General features: G+C 44.9%; 1 pseudogene; it reads right to left on the reverse strand.

Moving 5' to 3' along the window:
- Positions 1-658: 658 nt before the first annotated feature.
- Positions 659-10861, reverse strand: LOC116820605 (vertebrate ancient opsin-like; annotated as a pseudogene).
- Between the last annotated feature and the right edge of the window lie 5049 nt (positions 10862-15910).

Consider the following 15910-nt stretch of genomic DNA (forward strand, 5'->3'; position numbering starts at 1 on the left):
CATGAACAAAATGCTGCTAGGTGAATAGAGACAAAAACTCTAGAAATAAAGACAGAAAGGGATTTTAGGAGCCTGTTTCTTGCTCTGTGATTAGGTAGCATGGGTAACACAGGTATTTCTCTCAGTTCACCATGCTGCAGTGTCACTGGCCCAGAAGAGGTATTTCCAGGAAAGATGATTTCAGTGCTAGTGAATCAGAGCTTCTGATGGCAATAACAGGTCATCTACCATTCCAGAAATGATATAGAAAAAACCATTACAGACCAACCATTACTTCAGAATTAAGAGGGTCACAAACATTTTGTTGATGTTTCTAGGTAGAAATGTTTCTTTGCCAGTAATGTTTGTATTACTGGCAATGCTGAAGTCTATTCCAGTAGCTTGCATACATGTGGTATTCTTAAATGTGTAAGATTTAGGGCATGTATGCTGAAGCGTGAAAGGCTGCTAGCCGACAATCTCCAGCCGTAATCTGTATTGCATCTTATTCTTCTTGGCAGACATAAACCTAACATCATTGAGTAGTGAGAGACCCATGGGTCTCGGTGATGTCTTCTATGTTTATCCTATTGTTCATTTCTATTGGAAATTGGGACATTTTTTCATTGCTGGGCCAACATAGAAGTTGAATGGAGGGTTGTAAAAGCAGCTTTTTGATCTAAACTTTGTAATTAACCACAAGAGCCTTTTGGTTTTTTGAAGAGCATTGAGTGTTATTTTTGCTTTGCCTTTCATCCGCCGGTGTTTGAGACAGGGGAATCTCCATTCTCCGGCCAGCTGTCTCAAAGTTTTGGCTCTCTTTTGAATTGAGTATGTTTTCAGTACGCTGAGGGAACGGTTCACCTTTTACTAAAGTGATAAAACACCTGTAGAACTAAAGAAGAAGAAAAATTGAAAAACTGAAATTCAGGAGAGCGTATGCTAAGAACATAGTCTCAAGCAGCCCCTTAAGGATCACGTCACACAAACGTGAGAGAGGAATAATAAACTTCATATTATTACTAGCTCCCTGCACTTTATACTGTGCATAATAAATCTGAGGAACTGGCCGAGAAGCCTGTTAATGTAACCCACTCATCAATGTGTATTACAGGTCCCACTCCATGCGCCATCCACAGAGAACACAACTGTGTTACAGTCCCCCACTTACATAGCCCATCTTTTTAACTCAAGATGTAGAGCCCCATTATTTTAGCTCTGGAAGTCCCCAGTTTAGTCCCTACTGACAGCCAATATGAGGGCCGTCCCCTTTTCAGGCACAGCTTTGCTACCCAAATCAGCTGACAAAATGTGGACTGTTTCAAAAGCAACACCCTCCAGAGTGCAGGAGGTGATGGGGTAATGAAGCCGGCTATAAAAGGGAAGGAGGAGTCACTGTGGAGGAACAATATGCCACTACACACAATGGAAAACCAAATGCAGACCCCAAGATAATCCCTACCTCCCTACTAGAATTTTTCAACTTTGCTCATAGATATACAGCTTTAAGGATGGATTTCCCTTTATTTTGATTGATCTTCTGTTCAGACTTCATTATCAAGCTATAGCTTAGCTCCACATGAAGCACGAGGAGAGAATATAGGTTGCTTGTTTTTGGGATCTACTTCCTTCAAGAGGAACTCTTCATAAACATAGGACTGAGCAGATCCTACTGCATCCCATTCACTAGGCTTCTGACTCTGATGCAAGGGTTGAAGATCCCCTTTCAAAAGAACCTCACCCCTCTTTTAACAGCAATCCCTGTGGTCTAGGAAATGTGGCAGGCTTTGGTTGAAGTATTACATATTTGACACAGACAAAGATGATAGCAACAAGAATGGGCCATTTGCTGAAGAAAGAGAAATCCAAATACAAAACCACCCAAACCGAATTAAAACCAAAGAGGCCAGTTTACTTTAGTAATAGAACCTCATCACTAACACTGAATTTAGGCTACAAGTCAGGATGCCAGCTCAGAATTTGGTTGACCCTTGACCAGAACTTTGTTAATGTAATCAAAGAAGGTGCCTAAAAAAAGCCCTGTATGAAAGAGAACATTGATGTAAGGACAAGAAGAGCTAGGGCTGGAAAATGTCACCATTCCAGAGAAGCACAAGTTACAAATCTATCACTGCCAACTTTTATCACTTTTCTAAGGAAGCCCAGCTATAAGACTGGGTGTTGTAATGGTCCACTAGAAAGGGACTGAGACACCCCAATTCATTTCAGACAGGTCCCCATATAAAGTTGTTACATATATTTTAACAATAGCACTTATTGATCACAAATCTAATATGAATGAGCAATTGTATTCCAGAATAAATACAAACAATGTGAAATTCTTACCTGTTTGTTCAAGAGCACACAGAGAACAGGATTAACAAATGTGCTAGTCTTTGCCAAAATGGATGGGACAATGCTTACTGTTGGAGAGATTATTCCTGGCTTGCCAAATGTTGCAATCAAAGATACTATCCCATACGGCATCCAGCAGAGGAGGTAGCAGGTAACCATGGATACCACCATAAAAAGTATGTGGGGTTCCCTCTTCTGAACCGTTGTCATATTAAACCAAGAAACCTGCTAAAATAAAGTAGTTTTATGAAACTCAGGAGTGGGGGTTATTTCAGTCCTAAATTTAACAAGTTTATAGACGCTGAAGGATTATGTGACACATGCAAATGATTTTGTCATGTAACTATCCTGATATTTGCAATGGCACAGCTATTCTGTCACTAATATTCCTACTCATATGAGCAACATGAAATCTTTTGTATAAAAGAAGTCCATTTATCTGTGCCATTTTTTCCTTATCGCAGGGTGTAACAAGCCGAGAACATACACATCCAAACTTAGCACAGAATACATGTAAACAGTGACCTCTACTGGAATAGGATAAGCCTGTTTTGATGTACAATTTTGCTCTAAATACCTGAACTATCTCTTTCGCTAAATGCATAGGGAACCTGCTTTGGCAGTACAGGTTCTAAGTGCAAATCCTATTAGGGTTATATATGGCTGGAGAAGGGCCAAATTTGGATATCATTTGTTACAGGCGTATTTCAATATCTCTCTAGGACCTGTCCTGAAAACACATATTCAATGAATTAGACCCTTTGGTTTCAAAGGAACTGTTCACATCAGCATGGGTTTGCAAGACTGAGTCCATTGACTTCAAAAGAGCTGCACTGATTTATACCAGCTGAAGATCTGCCCATTGTGTTTGTTTAGTGTTTCCTGTTAATTCCAACTCTGTATGAGCTCAATAATGGCAAGACCCTTCCATCCAAATGGGATGTTGTGCGGCCATCAAGGCCCTGACTTACATAACAGCGCTGGTGGCATCTGGAAACATTTCTGTGTTAATGCCTAACAAGAGCTTTTCTGCACCCAGCATCCAGAGCCTCTTTGTAAAGTAGACAGCACACCAAAATGTGTTGGAGCTAAAAGCTTATTCCATTCCCCCCCTTAAAGTAGGCTTATTAAGACGCTAGCTTTGAAAGGGACTAGCCAAATCTGAAGAATTACTAAAGCATAGATTTAGCTTAGTAGATCTGGCTTGGATAGCTGCCACTGCCCTTGTGTAACTGTCAAATGCACAGTTTTCCTCTTTTTCTACACTAGGTCAATCTACCACTTTGCTTATACAATGAAGATCTGCGCATTCCAGTTTGCAGATGAACAGAGCAGCTGTTAGCTAGATTATGGTATCAGTTTGGAAATGTACTGCTAACTAGGTAGCTGTGTACACCATTTTATTGCATGTTAATAAATAAATCAATAGCTCACATTTACATAGTGCTTTACATTTTCAAAGCAGCAAACAAATATCATTTAAACCCCATAAATCCTTATGACATGGGAAAGGAAGTACAATAGAGTGAGGCAGTTGTCACTGAAAGTCAGTGAAACTTAGACACCTAAGTGCTATTTGTGACTTGGAATGTCTACCCCATTATCCCCACTCGAGAGATGGGTGAACACAGAATGTTTAAGATTTAACTAAGATGGCAGGGAAGGTACATTTCAGAGCTGGGATTAGGCCTTAGCAGCTCTTGGAGCCTCCTCCTGAATTCTAACCAAACAGATCGCACTGCCTCTCTGATGCCATCATGTGAATTATATAAAACTGAGTTGTGATTGGCTGAGCCAGGCCAATGACAGTAGTTAATGAACATTACTAGAGTACAGTTTAGAACTGTTAAATAGGTGACCTCATCACACAGATGAGCAAAATATAGTTTACTATGCCCAGCACATTCAAAAACAAATAAAAAGAAATATCACAAATAAGCATTCTTAGCCCATTTTTTGTCCTGTCCTTCCTTAGCATCACATACACCATCAATTTTTAGACAGCACTTTCCAGTGGAGTCTCCCACCCCACAGCTGTTCCTCCACATCAGCCTGTATATACAACTTCATCTTCAGTGAATTAAACATGCATAAAATAAAAGGCAGGTTAGCTTAGAGGATTTCTGTGAATTTGTGTTCTCTTTTTGAGCGTTCTGCTAGGAATGTGTGAACTACTGTGTTCATATCACGTCTTTAGTTCTCTGCACATTTTAAAAGCCATGGGGAATGATTTCTTACATAACTGTCTGCCACTAGAACTCAAGGCATCACCACAATTCAATATGCTAAAAATACCTCAATGATTCATTCATAAAATGACACCAGAGGTAAGTGTCCTCGAGAAAGAGGCCAGAATTCTACATATGTAGTGAGACACTTTGTCCAGGTTGCATAATCTTTTAGGGATGCATTTTCCAATATTACTGAAGAGTTCTTGTATTTCTCACAAGCCAGTTCAACAGTTTAGCACCTCGATACATTTAGTAATAACAAATTCCTGAGGTATTCATAAAGTCAGCCTAGCAGCTCTGGGTCATGACTAAAACAGAGGCATCAAAATACATGTATTTGTGAATAGACCGATGATCTAACATTATTTCTAAACTGCTGTGGATCTGACTTGTTGTATGTTAGGTCCTAATCCAATACACCTGGAAGTTAGTGCAGACACCTGTCCCGCACTGAGGATATGTCCTTATAGAGTCAGATTTAGTGTAAATGCCAGGAGGCGCTGCATGAGGCAGTGTGTCATATGCAGGTGACACTTCTGAAATCAGAGGTTGACAGACACATCTGACTTTTAAAAATACATTCTTCTTATTTTAGTACTCTGGCAACGTGTTTTATACCAAGCTCTTCAACTGAGCCCTGATTGTAGCCCCTACTCAGCCCCTCCTTTTAGCAAACAGAAAATGTTGCTCCAGGGAAGTAAATACTATCAGTCAAACCAGCAACTGGATGTAGATCCAGAGCTGTCAGTAGATGCATGTAGGTGCTACACAACATGCCAAATAGTTGTAATGCACCTGTCACCATGGTATCTGTGCACTGATGATGTCATGCATAGTACAATACCTAGCAACACTAACGCCTGATCCAAAACTTAATGAAGTCACTAGATACTTGTCCGGTGGACTTCAGTGAGTTTTAGATCAGGCCTCATATGAGATAAACATGGTTTATCATCCTAAACTCTATATCTTATGGCATTTGTTGGCCTATGTTAGAGCCTTAAACATAGATTTGTGTGTAAAGGAAGTTTAAATAAATTGCTGTGTCAAGGTGTTTGGGAGCTGCCATGTTAGACTGACTTGTTAATTACAGCTTATATAATATACAGCTGGATTAGGAGCCCAGTTCTGTGTTGTCTTACACTCTATGCAACTCTATTCAAGTCAATGCAGAATTCAGCTCATTGACTTTTGAAAGAAGCAGGTAACTGAGTACTCTCTTACATTACAGTGTATTCATAGAAATATAGAGCTGGAAGAGACCTCAAGAGGCCATCAAGTCCAGCCCCCTATCCTGTGGCAGGACCATGTATTGTATAAGTACTTAGAAACAAAAGGACAATAAAGTCCCTTACTGATGTATGTGTTTGTGTGCACATACAGTGCTAACAAAATATTAACTATGCACACATGTAACTGCACTTGGCTTTTATACAGTGGTGTCATCTGTAGATCTCAAAGAACTTTACCAAGGATCAGTATTGCCAATCCCAAACTTTCAAAAATCATAAATCAAACTCCCCAAAAAATCATGAGATTGTTAAAAATAATACAATTGAGATTATTTTTATTTGTCTTCTGGTTTTTGAGCCATTATGGTCCAAGCTTTCAAGATATTCTCTGAAACCATGAGAGGTAGAAACCTACTTTTAAAAAAAGGAAAGCTGAGATTCTCATGTAACAACATGACTCCATGAGCTGAGGCTTTAAGAAAGCCACCAAATATTGCAAGACTGCAATTTTATCATGAGAGTTGGCGACACTGAATTCCCATTTTAAAGATGGGGGAAACAGAAGAGTCAAATGCAGTAAAATACATCTGGATATAACAATACCAGTCCCACACTGCTTCTGGAGGCACCACTTTCTGCTGATCACTTTTTGCTGTGCGCTCTTCAAAGCAGGGACTGTCCCCCCACTAACTTTGAAAAGCTCCTAGCACATATAACTTGCCCTAGTGAACAGAGTCATTCACAGCTTTGTGAAAATAAAATCCCTACTTTTAACACTGCACATGTGCTCACTCAGTTACAGCTACTTATGACCAGAGCCTTGAATTGTCCAAAGCATGTCACAGTAGATTGTTGCACATGTAATAACATGTTGCCTGATGTGCAACAATGCAATCCACTAGGTCCTGTGAACAGCAAGTACCTGAGCCACCCAGTACCCAGGAGCACCTGGATACTGCAGCAAGAAATGTGTTAACTACATAATAATAGTCATTACCCTCACTTCCTATAATCTGGTAGATATTTGTTGTGTTCTATACAGTCTTAATTGCTAGCTCTCCCACCTATGCTCCAGAGATACACAGCAGTTTCCCTGGCCAGTTAAACTGGATTTACAGCTGTGTTGAGTCTAGGAGCAGACAGTGAATCTAGACCAATAGCTGCAAACCACAACTAAAGTAGGCTGATTCAGACCATGGGCTCTTTGGTGCGGGGATCATCTTTGTATTACATTTATTTACATAAAGGGGTGTGCCATTCCCTGATGGAGCCTCCCAGAACTACCACAATAAGTTCAGCATTTGGCGTCACTGTCAAAACACCCATTGACTTCAGTGGGAGCAGGATCACAGCTCCCCACATATTGCTTTATGGCAAATTTCATTCCTGATAGGCAGACATGGATATCACATGTCCTGCAACAGGCAGAACTCTAAGAATATCCCCATTCAGTACAGAGAAAAGAAGAACGCAGTTACAACCACCATATGTTAGAGCAGCTAGAGAAGACACTTACCATTTTGATTGCTCTCAGAATTTTCCCATAACAATAGATCATTGTCAAAAGAGGCAATATAAGGCAGAAGATAAAGAGGCATATGATGTAAGAGATATTGTTAGGAGATCTAGAGTGCTATGCTACTGAGCAGGTGGTGCCCGGGCCTTCGGGACCGTAGCTGCTCCAACCAAACAAAGGAGGCAAAGTTCAAAACAAGGAGTATAACCAAGACCTTGCAATAAAGAGACAGGATTTCTGGTAGCTGGACACGTTAACTTTCATGTGCCTCCTGAGCACTGTGACATAGCGTTCGTACGAGAGGATGGAAAGGGAAATCAGAAAGACAATGCCTGCAAGGAAAGAGATGGGCATAATGTTAGTGAGTCAGAAAGATGAAGGGGGTTATTCCCATGGAGTCAAGTCTTGCAGTCCTTACTCAGTCATGACTTCCACTGCAGGTACATGTCAACTCTTGCTGACTTTGGCCCTGCAGGATTCTCCCCATGAGTCTGTCTGAGCTACTGCTCAGTATAGGCACAGTTGGCTTTTCCAGATTCTCCCACTGGGAGAGAAGCAAGTATTCAGGGTAGGGATAGATGGAAAGTGCACAGGTTCTGACCAGGCAGCCAGTTGAACCCCTTGGGCCCGGTCCTGATGCCCTTCCTCTCGTGAGTACTCCCTTCTCACTGAAGGGAAAATCTGCAGGATCAGGCATTTGAAATGGTCGTGCAATAAATCTGAGATTTTTAATTTCAAACAAATATCCTGCTGCAAGAGCAAAAAAAAAACAAAAAAAAAACTGTATCAGAATGGCTGCAGTAAAATGCATCTGGATATAAAAACATCAGTCCCAAGCTGCTCCTGGCAGCACCACTTTCTGCTGATCGCTTGTTTATTTCTGTTGACAGACCATGGGGCTGATCCTGCCTCCATAGAGGTCAATGTGAAACTCCCACTGACTACAGAATAGCAGTTCTCAAACTGTGGGTCAGGACTTTCCAAAATGGGTCACTGGCTTAGACTTGCTGGAGTCCGGAGCTAAAGCCAAAGCCCAAACCCGAGGGCTTCAGCCCTGGTTGGCAGGGCTAAGGTTTCAAGCCCCCTGTCTGGGGCTGAAGCCCTTGGGCTTGGGTTTTGTCCCCCCAGCCTGGGGCAGTGGGGCTTTGGCTTTGCCCTGCCCACACCTGGGGTGGTGGGGTATGGGTGGGCTCAAGCTTTGGTCCCCCCCTCCTGGGGTCCTGTAGTAATTTTTGTTGTCAGAAGGTGGTTGGGGTGTAATGAAGTTTGAGAACCCCTGCTGTAGACCATCACCCATATTGACCATCTCTGCATTGTTCCCATGTGTTTGTTTTAGCTATAAAATCCCAAATCTGCATAAGTCATAGCTACATTAGTGGTCACAGTTATTATAGCTTATCTATATGAGGAAATTGACCCAAATAGCTATTGCAGATAGCTCCCCATGTTGATACTCTCTTCCAGAATAATTGCTTTGCTTTGGAAGCACACTAATTTTTCTGAAATAAAGTGATGTATTCCAGAATATAGTATCCCCCTGGGGAGCGACCACAAAACAGCCATTCTGGTCTATTTCCCCATGTGAACAAACCCTAAGTAAAGGGGGAAACTGTGCTAGCTTTGGTACCACTAGGTGGTAGCTATTAGCAAATGCTGCCATTTTGAATGCAGGCCTCTGTAAGAGAGCTGGGTGGAGAAAAGTAATTCAGTTTTACAGAGGATTTTGGTATTTGGTAGATGGCATGGAAGGACTCTTCCAACAGCTTGAGTGAATGTGAAGTATCAGGGAACTAGGTCAAAGGTGAATGAGTCTGATAAGGGTTAAGTGATAAGGGTTAATGGGTGATTGCCTGGAGGAAAGGGGGCTGGAGTGCACAGAAGTGTGAGAGCCATGTGCTAGTCTCCCCTGTAGGCACTTATGCAATACAAATAAATATCAATATTAGTAAGTGTGATTGGCCTGTGAGCCAGTGATAACAGTAAATTACAGGCAGGACAATCTGATGCCTGCTTAGCCCTTCATTTGTGCCCATAATCCATACTGACGTCAACTGACAGGATGAGTGGGCTCCAGTTGTATACATTTAGTCGAGGCGGCCCTAAAACTCCTTGGTCACCTAAAACTTGGAACATCTATAGATGATGTGTCTAGCAAAGCATTGCCAGGATAACATGCATGGTAGAATTTTTTGTTAAAGCAAAGAGCATTCTTCCTGCTTGTTTTAAGTTCAAAAGACGCAGGCCTTAAAACTTAAAACTTCCCAGAAACAACAACTCTTTGAGCAAGACCAGGCATACACATTTTCATCCCATAAGGAACTCTATTGAGCAAGCGACAGATAAGCGGAAAGAGCCCTCTCTTGATGATGGAGGTAAAGTTTCACACCTCTGCCACTGAACAATGCTGGAGAAGTGGCCAGAACTATGGTCCGACATGCAAGGATTTAAAAGAAACCTTGTAGACAATGATGATTTACTAAAACCCATAGCAACTAGACTCTTCTTTGGAAACCAACATACAGGGCACACTCAGCAACACCTGCCTTCCACTTCACCTTCTCCATCCCCAAACCACAGGCAACCAAGACAGTTTGTTCTCTGTTATTAATCAGACCCACCACCAAACACTAGAGCCAACACTTCCAAGGTTAGGTGCCTTCAGTTCCTCTCCTACACCCATATGTATAAAGGCCTGATGTGCAGAGGTGTTGCACACTTACATACTGCCCTGAAATTCAAAAGATTTGTGCATGCTGGGCATCTCTGAAACATCAGCCCAAACTTTTATTTTGGTGCCTAATTATGGATTTAGGAGCCCAAATGTAGACACTCCTGTTTGAAAATCTTGGCCTGGAAGACAGAATAAACCAGCACTAGTAAGAGAGGCTAGTTGTCTTGTCCTAACAGGTCTCTGGGGCCAGGTTTTCCAGTGGGTGGAAGCACACACCGCTTTCCCTGCCAGTCTGTATATTTCTGCTCCAACTCGGGAGGTGGCTGCATGCAAGGTGGGGATCCTTACCCCAAGGAACCTGGGGCCTCTGTCCCCTTCAGCACTGCGCTGCTAGCGCCCTAGAAGAGGAAGCTGACTCAGCCCGGGCACTGCCCCTGTGGGCTGCGGCAGGGCTGTTTTCTCCCCTCGGTGCGAGCAGGAGCTGGGCAGCCGCACCTACTGAAGAGGGCGTTGGCGAAGCCGTACCACTTGCAGCCGGCGTCGCCTAGGAGCAGCGGCCCCGCACGCTGGCGGCCAGGCTGAAGGGGGTCCCGAAGACGCAGACCGGCAGGTCGCTGAGGCTGATGTTCAGCAGGATCAGGTTAATGGGGGTCCGGATGGACGCGAACTTCAGGAAGATCAGCAGGACCAGCAAGTTGTTCAGGCAGCCCAGCACCAGGATGATGCCCAGACACAAGGCCACCATGCTGTGCCCCGTGTGCCCCAGCCCCCCAGCCGCCCAGCCCAGCAGCGGCCCCTCCAAGCTCAGGTTGCCGGAACCCCAAGCCCAGCTGGCGTTAGTGAGGTTGAGGCTCCGCTCCGCCAGGACCGGCCTCATGTCCGTGGCGCTGCCTGCTCCCCCCTGCACCCTTCTCCCTTCCGTGGGGGTCTGGTACAGCTGCGCCCTCTTCCTCTAGCGCCCTGCGCCCATTTTCATTGCACTGGGGGGTCTGGTACAGCTGCGCCTTCTTCCCTTAGCGCCCTGCGCCCTTCTCCATTGCGCCGGGGTCTGGTACAGCTGCGCCTTCTTCTCTCAACGCCCCGCACTCTTCTCCATTGCGCGGGGGGGGGGGTCTGGTACAGCTGCGCCTTCTTCCCTCAGCGCCCTGCACCCTTCTCCATTGCGCGCGGGGGTGTCTGGTAGAGCTGCGTCTTCTTCCCTCAGCGCCCTGCACCCTTCTCCATTGCGCGCGGGGGTGTCTGGTAGAGCTGCGTCTTCTTCCCTTAGCGCCCTGCGCCCTTCTCCATTGTGCGGGGTGGGGGGGGGTCTGGTAAAGCTGCGCCTTCTTCCCTCAGCGCCCCGCGCCCTTCTCCATTGCGCGGGATGGTCTGGTACAGCTGCTCCTTCTACCTCTAGCATGTTGCTCCCTTCTCCATTGCGCGAGGGGGTCCGGTACAGCTGCACCTTCTTCCTCTAGCACCCTTGCGCTCTTCTTCGCTGTGCCAACGAGGAAGGCTGCAGCTCGCCACCTCTAGCCTACAAGGCAGTCAAGTACTGCTGCACCTTGCGCACTTCTGCCCAGCGCTGAGCGTCTGACACCGCTGCGCCCTTCTCCCTTAGCACACGGCACACTTCGCCCAGCCCTTTTCTTGCCTTGAGGGCTCAGAAAGGTTCCCCCGGCCATGCGTCTCGTCCAGCTCCTGCTGTGGGGACTAGACTTCTGCACCTTGTGCGCCTCTCCCCTATCGCCTGCACGGCCAAGATTGCTGCGGGGATGGGTTGGGAGGTGGGGGTGTCCAAGACCTCTGCGCACCTCTCCCCTTGCGCCCAAGGGAAGAAGAGGATTCCCCGCGGCGTGGCGCCCTGCGCACTTCTGCCTAGCACCCGGCTGAGATAGCAGGAGACTCAGCCCGGAGCTAGCCGGGGCGGCAGCTGGAGCTGGCTCAGAGGGTCCTAGGCACTGGCTGCTTTATATCTTAGCGGGTCCTCGCAGCTGCCAAGATGCACCATGGAAGCAGGTGTAGAAACTCCTCAGGGCGGGAAGGGGTCCTCTGTCTCCGGCCAGGAGGAGGCACAGAGCCCCGGTCCCCTGGGCACCCCACCCCCAGAGAACTCCCCCGTCTCGCAGCAGGGACCTGCCTGGGCTGCCCTGGCGCAGCAGAGGGTCTGGCTGGATTTCTCCCACCTCCCTGCGCGGAAGCCTCCATCACTCCGGATCCGGAGCTCAGGTGGCCCTCGGCCTCCTCCCTTCCTGGGCTCAAACGTCGGCAAAGCAGAATAGCGATGAAAGGAGCCGCAAACACTGGAGCAATCCTGCCTGCTCTGACACATGCGGGCACCACTCTGCGCTGCCAGGTGCTGGTATGAAGCGAGTGGAGCTTGGAGCATTCAGCTGGCTTTCGCTGGCTGATGTGGAGTTCCTTGGGAGCTCTCCCCCGGGCGGGCAGACAGGCGATCAGTGGGGTTTGGTTGAGACCCTAGGAAATAGTTTCCCTGCCAGAGGAAAAGAGCTTAGCAACTTTACACACACTGAGTCCAGGGCACTACTTGCGTGCGCAAGGTTATTAAACTGTTTGCACGATTGGGATCTTAACTAGTAAGTTGAGCAGATCGGAGCATGAAATAAACCAGCGCATTTCTGGTGAAATGTAGATTGTAATATATTCTGGGGTTTCCCTTTGCCTGGAGGTCAGGAAGGTGCCACGTGCGAGTTCTTTGCCCTTCACATATTGGGTTTACAGTGGGGTCAGCATTAGAGATCAGCCAGGGACTGAGGTCAGGGGAGTGCTGTGTGGGGGAGACAAAGGAAATACATTTTTTTGAACTGTGACTTTCAAAAGTTCTTGCCCGTTTTTTCCTATACTGGAACCAAGCATAATGTAGAATAGGACACAATATGATTTAAGATTGCAAGTGAGAGAGTGCAGAATGATTTTTGGACGGAAATGACAGATTCTTCTTTTGAGGCAGAGGCATCCATGTACTCCCAGTTCTGGCTAACTTGAATACATCAGCCCTGTATTATGAGAGGTCAATGGGAGTTTTTCCTGTTGATTTTCTAATAGGAGTTGGATCAGGCTCTTTGCAAGGTGCATGCTAGTAAGGCAAACAGACTGTCTACTGGCACAAAGAATGGATCTGATGCTAAATTCCTTTTGCACCCAAAACTCCCATTAATTTGAGAATTTTTGAGTATACAAAGAATGCAGGATCAAACTCTGTGTTTGCAATCCAAATACTGAGGCATGATGGTACTGTACGAAAACCTAGGATCTGATTATGCAATCAGTTAAGTTGACTAGAAAGAGAAAAAACAGTGAAAGGGACTAATCTATTTTCTTTGTCCTAGCTGAGAGCAAAAAATAAACAATGACTAGTGAAAAGAGGTTTAAAGTTTTCAAGTTTAATAATCTTCTGAAAGGTGTGATTTGGAACATAATACACGTTAAACTTGACTGTGTCACTTTAACTATCTGTGGTGATGAAATAAGTTCAGATGTTTCAAGCCACAGCTTGGGCAGTGATCCTGCTTGCACCCTGGGCATGTGGTTGGCTGCACCTGTGAGGAGTTCTGTGCAGGGCTGGGATCTAAGAATATACTAATATTCATACAGATGTTGATGGGAACCCTAAATATACCCTAATGATCTAGAGGATTTGATCCTGCAGCCTGTACTAACACTGTAATTAATATACCTTGGTGATACCTGTAGTGTTTTAAAATGTGTAATTGTCTCATTGGACCTGTTCTTGTAATTGATATTGTTGTTCACTCCAATGAAACAGTCCCACAGATGTTAAGTTGCAGGATTGAGTCCAGTAAGGTGATCCTACATCTCCATCTCTCCCTCAGTACCCTCATTTGTAAAGTGGAGGTACTAATGCCCCTCAGACAGGTATTGCAAGCTTTAATTAGCTCACTGTAAAGCCCTTCAAAAATAAGTGCTTGCGATTATTACCATCTGCCATGAGTTTGAATTGTATTACCACTAAACAGAATGTACCTCTATTAGCTATTTCACTGGAGTGGTCCACTGCCTGCCTGATGATCTGAGAAAACTAAGAGCCACTGGAAGAGAAGAAAACACACACATACACAGATATACAGATCTCTAAAAGAAACAAGCTATCTTGATTTTCTGAAAAAGCATCCTTTCCAAAAGATGAGTCCTGTTGCTAAGGCAGTAACTGGAGCTAGTCCTGTGTCTCCTCGGGAGTGACAGGAGCCAGACTGGTTTTAGGATGATTATATGAAGCCAGATTGATTTTATGAGGTTGTATCTCAAGGCTCATATTAGTTTCTTAGCATGATCACACACTGAATTCAGTTCTTGGAAAGTCTGCCTGCTTTAAGGTTGTAATCACTTATAAACATGCCCCCACTCACACCGAGCCAGGCCACTGTTTCACTTCAGCCCCGGGGAGGGCATGTTCCCAGTAGGGCTGCATCAGGGGGAGCAACCGTAGGAAATACACCAGCCCCCAATGTGTGGTGTTCAGTTATCCCCAGGAAATGGTCATTATCAGATCCCTTTATTGCCATTGTCCCAAAAGTGTCTGAGAAGGCTATGCTTTCCCTCCATCATTAAAATGATGATCGCTGTCTAGGAGCTGACCTCTGGGTGACATCTGACATGTATACTTTTGAAAGCAGTGTTTGATCATTTAGCCATTCTTATTGTAACCCAATTGTACCTGCTGCTTCAAAAGCAAAGCGTTTTGAGAGCAAAGAGATCTCCAGAGAAAAGTACCGAGCAGCAGGTGAACATCTTGCTGTGTTACACCTGTGCAGATCTTGGCTGCAGGCGCTTTAATTACAAAAAGCAGTGAGTAAAAGAAACAGATGAGAAGAGTAGGAGGAAAAAATAAGAATGAGATACATGTGGTTAGACAGAGCTGATTTAGACATTAATCATTTCAACAGAGTTAATACCAATGAGGGGGAGGGAGAGAAAGGACAAATAAAGCTCAAGAGTGATGGTAGAGAAAGGTTGGTTTTGTGCCTAAGGCATGTGGCTGTGAGTTAAGAGATTTCCTTCCTGGTTCAGTTACAGACTTTCTGGATTACTTGCAAGTCACTTCATTGCTGTGGGCCGACATTGTCAGGATAGGACTGTTTGGGAGAGAAACTGCAAGTAGCATTGTAGAGATTCCCTTGCATTGTTCTGTCAGAGAGGGAGGAGGTGGCCTTCTGCAAGAAAGTCATTCCCAAATCTGGCTAGTCCCCACTATCTACAAAACACTAGTGTAAGCTCTGGTTATTATTCCATTTGACCTACTGCAGTCTTCCTGCTCTCAACTAGGCCAGTAATCTGCACCTGTTCAGAGACCTGGCATTCAGTTAGTCTGATGTTACTAAATTCCTTGTTTGTTTCCCCTCCTCCCCCAGTGTTCAGATTAGTAGATTTAGCAGAGATTTCCTCGGTGTTGTTTATCACAGTTGGGATGGTTTCCACAGCAGACAGTATCCTCTTTGGAGTTAATTGGCTCCTGCAATGCTAGGACAAAGAACTCCTCCAGCTGAGGGTTGGTAGGTACAGCTGCCTGTGGGGTGTCCCTCAGTTTGAAGAAGATCCAATGATGTGAGTGAGAGTGGTAACACCACATTCCACGTCTCTGGGGGTTCTAATGGTCTATTTGCTTTCTATTGTTCAGGGTAAAACCTTTCAGTTGAGGAAGCAAGAGCTCCTGATTTCACTCTTGCACTCAGCTCCCTGTTCCAGCCCTGTCCTTGCACTTCAAATTTTAACCGATTTTGTAATTGATCATTGGTGGCAATGATTTTAAACATAGTTTGTGTCTACATGCAACCCCATGTGTTTAAAAAACCATGAGATTGGCTTAAACATTAGGAGACTTTAAATAATACATCTTGGGTTAGGATTATTTGCCTTCTGGTTTTGTACCTCTAGAGTTCACTTTTTCAAGCTTTTCTCCCCAGCTATG

This window comes from Chelonoidis abingdonii, chromosome 8 (assembly GCF_003597395.2).
Source record: "Chelonoidis abingdonii isolate Lonesome George chromosome 8, CheloAbing_2.0, whole genome shotgun sequence".
Taxonomy (NCBI): domain Eukaryota; kingdom Metazoa; phylum Chordata; order Testudines; family Testudinidae; genus Chelonoidis; species Chelonoidis abingdonii.